The sequence below is a fragment of the Mytilus trossulus genome, chromosome 4, assembly GCF_036588685.1.
Source record: "Mytilus trossulus isolate FHL-02 chromosome 4, PNRI_Mtr1.1.1.hap1, whole genome shotgun sequence".
In the NCBI taxonomy this organism is placed as follows: domain Eukaryota; kingdom Metazoa; phylum Mollusca; class Bivalvia; order Mytilida; family Mytilidae; genus Mytilus; species Mytilus trossulus.
This window is the reverse complement of record NC_086376.1, coordinates 59827844-59837141: the sequence shown is the minus strand read 5'-3', so window position 1 is coordinate 59837141 and position 9298 is coordinate 59827844. Positions and strand designations below refer to the sequence as shown.

General features: G+C 31.1%; 1 long non-coding RNA gene across 1 annotated transcript; it reads left to right on the top strand.

Annotated features, from left to right (window-relative positions):
* Window positions 1–1143: 1143 nt before the first annotated feature.
* Window positions 1144–8485, top strand: LOC134715651 (uncharacterized). The gene is made up of 3 exons (XR_010106786.1): window positions 1144–1442; window positions 4094–4263; window positions 8231–8485. It is a non-coding gene; the product is annotated as an uncharacterized LOC134715651 (long non-coding RNA).
* Window positions 8486–9298: the final 813 nt, after the last annotated feature.

The following is a 9298-nucleotide window of genomic DNA, read 5'->3' as shown; positions in this document are numbered from 1 at the left end:
ACTCGGAGTAAGTTTCACGTGTTTAAAATTCACAAAATTGACCAGCAGGTCATTTGGCGTCTGTCATCCGCTCCTAAACTCAAGGCTTTTCATTAGCCCCGAAAAACACTGTTGTTTGGTCTAACTAAGTCCATTGCTTTCCATCTATCTATATAACTTTCCGTCAACAAGTGGCCTGTAATTAGTCCAAATAATTATGACGTTTGGCAAGGCTATTTACGCCTTCCTACAACGTCATAACGCCGAAGCCATTTTTTACGTCTGGAGTTTGAGAGCAAATTTTGGGGGGAACTTTGAAACCTAAATTCGTAGGAAGGTGTCCCAGAAGAAAAAAAATAGCCTTGCCAGACGTCATAATTATTTGGACTAGCCTGTAAGATGATAAAGATCGTTGTGGGGAACATGTTATGGAAGGATCCTTTCCTTTTGAGCCCTCCCTATTTTGGTACACACTTTAAACTCATTCAAAAATCAATCCTGTTTGGCAACGTTTGGTACAAATGATGTTTAACACAATCTAAATTTAGAAAACTTTATGTCTTCATCACAGGCACTTGTTTCTATCCATAGGAAGACCCACTATTAATGTATATTTATGAGAAGGTACCTTTTTTTATTTACACTTTTGGTAATTAGCTGTATCTTGCCTCTGAATGACCTTAGATCGACTCCGAAGCACCTTTTGACATCAAGCAACAATCACTTTCAAATTGTGATGTCAAAATTTACAGGAACCTGTGTGATTTTACGTAATGGTGGACAAATTTGCATACAAGTGTTAATACTTTTATATATATATCATTGACCTGACGAAATCTAGAAATGAAATAAAATAAGTAAAAGAAAGAGCCTTAGAATAGTTAGCAAACTATAGTTACAGATAAATAATATGAGGCTGCATTACATGTGAAAGGGGATCCCCGACAAAGTCCATATCAATTACATTTTTTTAATTCTAAAATATTTTAACAGGTTCACCAATTGGTGGCCTATACCTCAACTGACGTATAATCCACCAATTGAGGTATATTGGTATAGACCAATTGATGTATAATGTAAGTTTTTTGTTATAAAATGCTAGTGTGAGATACATGTAGGAAACACACATCTTTTTTTTTTGCCTTCGTGAACTGTATTTTGACATTGAAAAATCTTTTTTTTGAAACCATCTAGGTCAAAAACCTCAAAGACAAGACAAGTCAGTCAAAATTAGCCAATAAAAAACATAATTGATTAGCAAAACAAGGAAAATTGAAGAAAAGAAAAAAGAAGGATAAAGATCAACAAAACCAGAATGAAGAAAAATTACAGCATAAAAATTCAGGAAAATCACAAAGTCAAGTAGAAAATGGTAGTGAAGAAGAGGACCAGTTAAATCCAGAGAATGTAGAATTTTATGGCACTCCAGGACAAACCAGTTTTGTCAGTGCTGCTTAGAAAAGGTACTCACTTTTGACTTGCATTTTGAACAGGGTCTCCCCTGGGTCAATTTTTTTTTGCCACCTCTTTCGCCAAAACAATATATTTTTCGCCACTTTATTATTTTTTTCGCCAAATAACACAAATATATATTTTATTTTTAAATTTACTTTTTTTTCCAGCCCCCCCCCCCCTTTCTCTAAATAAAAAGCGTTTTTTATCACAAAACAAAACATCTTATCATTTGAAATTGATCCCTTGTGAAAGGTGTAGTCATTACATTGAAGGGTTACTCTCATGCCAACCTTTTCAATAGAGTTCTTCATAACAGCAGTTTTCTTTTCTACTTCTCGACCATCGTATATGCTTGAAAGACGTGTGTCACTGAAACGACTTTAAAGTACCAACTCAAATCAAGGATATAAATGAAAGTTAAATGATAAAGTTTTAAATCAGAGACCTTCCTTGCTTTTGAACATTTTTCGTCATAACAGCAGTTTTCTGGACTATCATTTTAAAAAAGAAGGAGAGGAAGCATAAAAATTTTGCATCTAACAAGTGCATCGCAACTTGGTTAATAAATCCTGTTAATGACATGTTACAGAAGCCATTTAACCATATATCATACAATCAACACCTTTATTAATTAATTCTTTGATGTGGATAGCTGACCATAGCTATAAATGCAATCAGCTGATTATTGATTTTCTGTCAAAATCTTAACGAGTTCAAGGTGAATTCCGAATATTGTCTGATTGGTAAAGTCAGAGAAACCCGAAAAAAGTAAATAAACAAGATGACTAAACATAAATCGTTATATTTCTTTCGCCAAATTCTTTCGCCATTGACGAATTTTAATCGCCACAATTATTATTTTTTCGCAAATTGCGAAAAATGGCGACCACCAGCAGAAACCCTGATTTTGAATAAGAGGGTGTAATATTATATGTAAACAAACCTAATACAAAAATTAAAAACCAATTGTTCAGAGAACAATTGAAGGTCTTTCCATAAAAATATATTGATATTTTGATATGAAAAATTGTGAAACTAAGTTTAAAATGTCATTTCAATTGTCAAATGATAGCTCCTAGTAAGCTGATTCCAAAAATGTAATGTTTCCATACATTTTTTTTAAATAAGGGAGATAATTTGTTACTTCCGGTTTGAAAAATGTTACTTCCGATTATATTTAAATATTTACTTGAAACCGATTCCAAAAATATCTGGTTCTATATACTTTTATAGTAATAAAGTACAAAAAATAGCTACTTCCGGTTTACAAAAGGTCACTTCCGGTTGTGTTTTTTCAAGGTTAAATGGTTTGATACCTTTTTCTAAAAGTTGTATATCTTTATCATGTATACATATATATAATAAAAGCAAAGGTCAAAATCTAGAACGTCAAATTAAGCTATGACCTTGAGATCAATTTCAAGGTCATAAACCAAGGACCTCAAATCAAAAGACCATAGATCTTAATTATATTTAGTTAATGAGTTATATCACCAAACGCGTATTTTTTAATACAAGAGGGGAGAAAACTCCCTTTTACATTCAACGTACGCTTGCAATCAAAATTTAAATCTTACGACATGTCGCAACTAACAATTTAGTAAAAATAATTTGTTGATATCTTACACAGTCTTTGGATATAAGTGAAAATAAGCCAAATTAAAATATTAAAATATGACCTTGACCTTTGACCTTGACCTAATTTTCATTTTTTGGGACCAAGGACCTCAAATCAAAAGATCCTAGGTCTCTATCACTTATGGTTTATAAGATAGAATTTCATATCACTTATATCAGATGCATAAGGGGAAATAACTCTCATATGGAGCGGTCATATCGCTTCGGTCAAAATAGGACAAATCATGCGAAGGATATAACGAGCAATTTTGTAAAATAAATTTGTCATAATCTTTTACGGTTGCGAAGGAGATGCGCTAACAAGGAAAACAGTGTTTGGGGAGATAACTCCTACAAAGAAAAGTATTTGTTTACGCAGGGTAAATTTCAAAAGCGCATAAACTGTTCGATATCATATACAAAATATCTAAGCGACATATTGCGAAACAAATGTTTATCGCAAGAACAAAATTAGGCGGAAGAAAAAAAAAAAAAAAAAATAATCAGAAGAAAAACAATAGGTCTTTCCACAGAAAAGTGGAAAGACCTAATTAAGTGGTCAATTATTGATTTTTTTTTTGGTTATTGAGAAAAGTGCGACTGAATGAGTACCCCAATTAGAACTCACATTCAGATATCTGATACATACATATTACTGTGATGTACATAATATCTGTATGCAGATGTCCCAGACATTGCAATATTTGAATTTAATTGCACATTCTTCAACCATCACAATACTAAATTTTTGTCTACAAGTTTTTATCTTTGGATGTGATTGCTAATTTCATTACCCTTTGATCGGCCACAGGTGACACAATTCTTCCATAACAGTCTTATGGGATCCTATATTTGAATGCAAGTTATACAGAGAGCCTTTACTTGTGATTTTTTGTTTATGCTCCAGCAGACCCTCACTTAATTTAGATTGTGTTTGCCTATATAATATTAATAAACGTAGAACATTTAGAATAAGGATATACATGTATGTGATATGATTTTTAAGAATGAACAAATATCTACATGCCTAATTTTGTTTTAGATTTTCAAATTGAGAGAAAATTGCTTCTAAAAGAAAAAGAACATATTCAGAATCTAGACAGATTTATGAGCAAGAGCCAAGAAAATTATTTGCTGGAGAAAGTCGGAAGAATATGAAAGATTTGCTACCAATTAAGACAAAGAAAGGAATTATTCCTCAGATGATCGAAGGTACAATTCATATTAAAAAGGCAGCTATGCACCATCATTTTTTTTTAATGAAATTTTGTATGTGTTAAAAAAATATTGAGCAATGAATAATGAGCCAACTAAGTTACCATTGTATAAATGTTTAAATAGCTATGCTTCCATTGCATATACTGCTAACTTAGTCATGCTATCAGTTATTAATCTAAACCTCAATGTCAAGTTTTACAAGCCTTAAAATTTTACATATGTCGCCCCATTCTTAGGAAAGTGCAAAAAATGTCGTATAACAAGTATCCCAGACATCAATATCAATGGAGTAACTCATTATGATTATTTCTTTGGTCACAGTGATTTTCTGTGGGAGAACAAAAACTATTGAAGATTGTGTTTAAATTAGTGTTGTCAACGATTAACCGGTTAATCTGTTAACTGGTCGAATGACCGAATACCAAATACCAAAAACACTAGCCGGTTAACCGGACTTTTTTTTGATAGATTTAATATCAATTTGAAATAAAAATATTAAAAGTTTTAATGATATTAAATTTTACGATTTACTTCATTATTTCGTTTCTGATCTAATATTATGTAAACCTACATCGAAATGTACAACCTCCGTCGTGCAAGGCTTAGTCTTACTTGTAACGAAATGCTAATTAAAAAATTGTGAAGTGCAAACCAATCTGAATGTAAGCAATGTATATGTGATAGTACGCGTAACATGCAAACAAAGGAAAGAAACAGGCCGCATGGTGACCTATAGTTGTTAATTTCTGTGTTAATTTGATCTCTTGTGAAGAATTGTCTCTTTGGCAATCATACCACATCTTCTTTTTTATAATTAATCATTCAAATTGATACACTCCACACTATTTTCGGAGACAACAATTGAACAGGAAAGAATTATCTGTTTCAGACATATTCAATTCGACAAGATCAATATTTTTTTTTTATTTTTTAATCTGAAATTGGTACAAACTCTATAGTTGATACGGTGAAGTTGATTATGAAAAGTCAAACTTCGTCAGGAATCCTCACAGACAAGCCTTATAATGCCAAAGGACAGACTTCAATTCTAAAAGCGTAAACTTATGACTTGGATGAAAGGTTGTCAAATTCACACTCATACAACATCTTATATCTATCTGGAGGATACAATTGATTAGGCTTTCAAACACCAACTAAAACTACCGGTTAACCGGTTAATCGGTCGCACGATTATCCGATTAACCGGTTAGGCAAAAGTGTACGATTTGACAACACTAGTTTAAATCAATTAAATGATTGTACGTTTTTTTTTCACTTATTGTAGAGCCTGTACATTTTGTCGCAAAAGCAAGACAAAGCGATACTACATTCCGTCCTTGGAGGCTGTTGTGGCCACAAATATTCACTCTGAGGTTAAAGTTCTTGAAATTTTGATAACTTTCTTAAAACTAACCTGGATTTCTACCAAACTTAGACAGAAGCTTGTTTATGATCAAAAGCTAGTACAAAAATGTATCTAGCAGGAATTTTTGTAAAAATATATTTCCTGTTTTTCCATATATGGACCATAATTTGCTATTGGGCTCTGTTTCCTATAACTATAGAAAAGTGATAAAATGTGAATTACTGTAAGAAAAGTTGCAACTTCATCTAAAGATGCCATTATTTTTATCAACATACAAGTGTATGCTACTCTTCCCTAGAAAAAAAATTAAAATATACGAATTTCAAAGATTCTACAACTGTATTTTTGTGTCGTTTCTCGCGTTACTTATTGCTTCCGAAGAGCATAACGCTAACTGATTTATAGATAATCATCACCGGCAAATTCGTAACTTTTGCTTTCAAATAACAAAGAACATCGACCAATAAGAATAGTGAGAAGAAAATGCCGAGAACTATAAGTATTTATGTAGCAGATGTAAGAACAGTGGCGTGATTTTTGTGTCCGATTTCGTAACGCAATTTTTAGATGATGTTATCTGCTTTGTTGTAATAGAATTCTTAAAAACAATATGCAAATATGAACTCTCGTGAGATGTTCAAACAGGTAAATCCGAGATGATTTACATTCTTGTTTTGATCTTCGTAATAATTAAGTAAGAAAATTACGTTGTCGTTATGCGTTACATTTCACACGAAACAGAAGTCCAGTTATTTATTAAAATTGTTTTTGTCCTTAAGTTCTAACCATTTCCGGTCATATGTGAAAGATGTGACTAACATGTGATAACGCCATTACGGCCGGATGTACGAAATACTAGGTCTAAACATTGTTTTTGTTTCCAAAGGGATGTTAGCAAACATAATCTGTAGACTTGTTTCGTCTTGTTTAAAAGAGGAAAATACAATTGTCAAAGAGATTGCGCCGGTGGTCTGTTATTTTTCCTATGTGCATAATGTTACATACGATCCTGTGTGAAAATAAATGCCCAATGACTTGACAAAATCGATTTCATATTTGACAGACGTTAGAACACACTTCGTTTCCCGATAATGATGTGAAGAGTCCTTGGAAAAATCAATCGAAATTACGTCTCTTATCATTGTACCAATGCTCGTTGGATTGATTTAACTTCAGCAGTAAATATTACTGGATATTTTAGGTGAATAAATATAATTTAATAACAAATACATGTTAATATACCGTTACACTTAGAATGTAAAAAGTTGGAATCCTGTCACAGTTTTTAATTAATATTTTTTATTCATGTTCTGCAAACACTTATCAGAAACGCAATAAACTTGTGAAAGGAGAAGTAAACTTTTACCATGCATGACTTGAAAGGAAGTACTTTATTGATTTTAGCCCACTAAAGAAGGTTAAAATGTGGAAACCATGTAGATGGTGTACAGGTAACAAGTATCACATTGACATTGTGCCTATTTTAAAGATTTTAATTCCAAGTTAAAAGTTTTTTTCTTTACTGGATTTAAAGAATGTTACATTGCCAATGATTTGGAATAAATTGTATATAACTGGAATATCAAAACCAAATATAAATACATTTTTTTTGCTTAAACATCAAGATACAACGATTATGGTATCCTGTATCAATGGAGAAAATATGGAAAATTCTGAATAAATTGTACTAATTGTTTTCAAAACAAGCACATATTTAGGAGTTTTATAATACTGTTACATTTAAGATGGATTTTAAGAAAAAGAATACTGTTCAGATTATTTTAAGCAGATTTTGCAATAAAATAAAACTAAAAAAATGCTTTCGGTTTCTTATGGTTTCCTGTCAGGTTTAAAAAAAACTTTAATATAACATTGAAAATAGATTTTAAATATTAACATGAAGCAAGTAACACTAGTAATGGTGTTTATTTATGTCTTTTGAATTATACTGTGCAAAATAAAGAAAATAAAGATTGGTTTCCTGTTTGGTTTCATGTCACGTAAACGGTGAATCAAAATGTATTAATTTTTTCTCGAAAAACTCAATTGTTCCATTCATACTATTCTAACACCAACACAACCTACAAAATAAAAGTTAAAATTTTAGAACTTATAAAAAAGGATACAAAAAGAAACCAAAGGCCGAATACCAAATTATGGTCCATATCATGTATATTGCTTATATATGGACTTAATTTTTCTTCCAGTTAACATTACAAACAGTCTGCAGTTAAAGTTTTTAAAATATTCAATTTTATTAGATTCATAGAGAAGCGATACACTGGATGACTGGGTTCCGAGGAACTCTTGCAAATTTATTCTTTTTATTTTCTTTTTTTTATTATCAAAAATGGATAATCTTCAACTGAAGATCTTTTATGAAATTATAAATAAATGTTAAGATATTACTTGAAAATTTTAAACAAAAAAGGTTAAATATTAAAAAAGAAAAACAATTTGGCAATGACTGGAACTCATCTAAATTCTATATGATAATGTAATAAATGTCATAATTTTCAGCCTCAAGTTATTTTGACAAAACCATTATTTCAAAAACTAAACATGATCGTTGATTATATGTTTTTAAATTTCCAGAACCAAATGGCGAAACAAGTTCAGACATAATAGAAAGAGATACCATTATCAACCAGGAACCAAAACCTTTGCCACAATTATCAAATATTCAGCTGCTTATACAAAGAAAACATAACCTAAAAGAAAAGAAAAAGAAGATTGCTTTACTTGCAAGTGATGTGATAGAAAACCCTGAGGAAAATGTGAGATATGTTAAGATTACTTTCTTTGATCATTTAGTATCCAGTTGTTTGTTGCAAACCTATTTATAAGACTTATAGTTATTTATATCAAAGGAATAGCCTGTCTTTTACAGTTTTATTCGTATTACTTCAAAATAGTTAATGCGTTTTTTAAAAGAGAAAAAGTGTTTGTTTGAGTATTATATAAACTATTGCTATTTTATCATTAGTTCTAGTTGATAACTAACAACAATATATCTGTCATTTACACATGATTTCATTTCTGAAATTTAATTGCTTATTTCCTCTCTATATAAATGAGGAGATGTGGTATGATTGCCAATGATACAATTATCCACTATTAATGTTCAAATGAGATGAATGTAAGCCAACAAAGCCAACCATACAGCATTCAAAAACCGACTCTGTATAGTCAGCTTTAAACAATGTATGCCTGAAAAATATAAAACAATTCAATTCTGAGGAAACTCATGACCTGTTTGTATCACAATTGACCATGTCCATATCATCTTAACACCTCTTACATGTGAACATTTATAATTTCAAGCTTCAATGAGTCTGTTTGACATAAAAAAAAATAAGTATGAACTTACTTGCGTTTGTAGTTATCCAGGCAGAATAGTATATGAAAAATCTTATTCACATGTACGTAACATGTAGCAATGAATATTTAAGAAATAATTCATGGGGTCTTGAATATATCGTGATTTTATCAAATATTTGTCATAAAGGACCAACCCGTGGTAAAATCGAGATATATTCAGGTCAAATATTTGTCATAAAGGACCAACCCATGGTAAAACCAGGATATATTCAAGCAGGTAAAATATTTGTCATAAAGGACCAACCTGTGGTAAAATCACGATATATTCAAGCCGCCATGAAT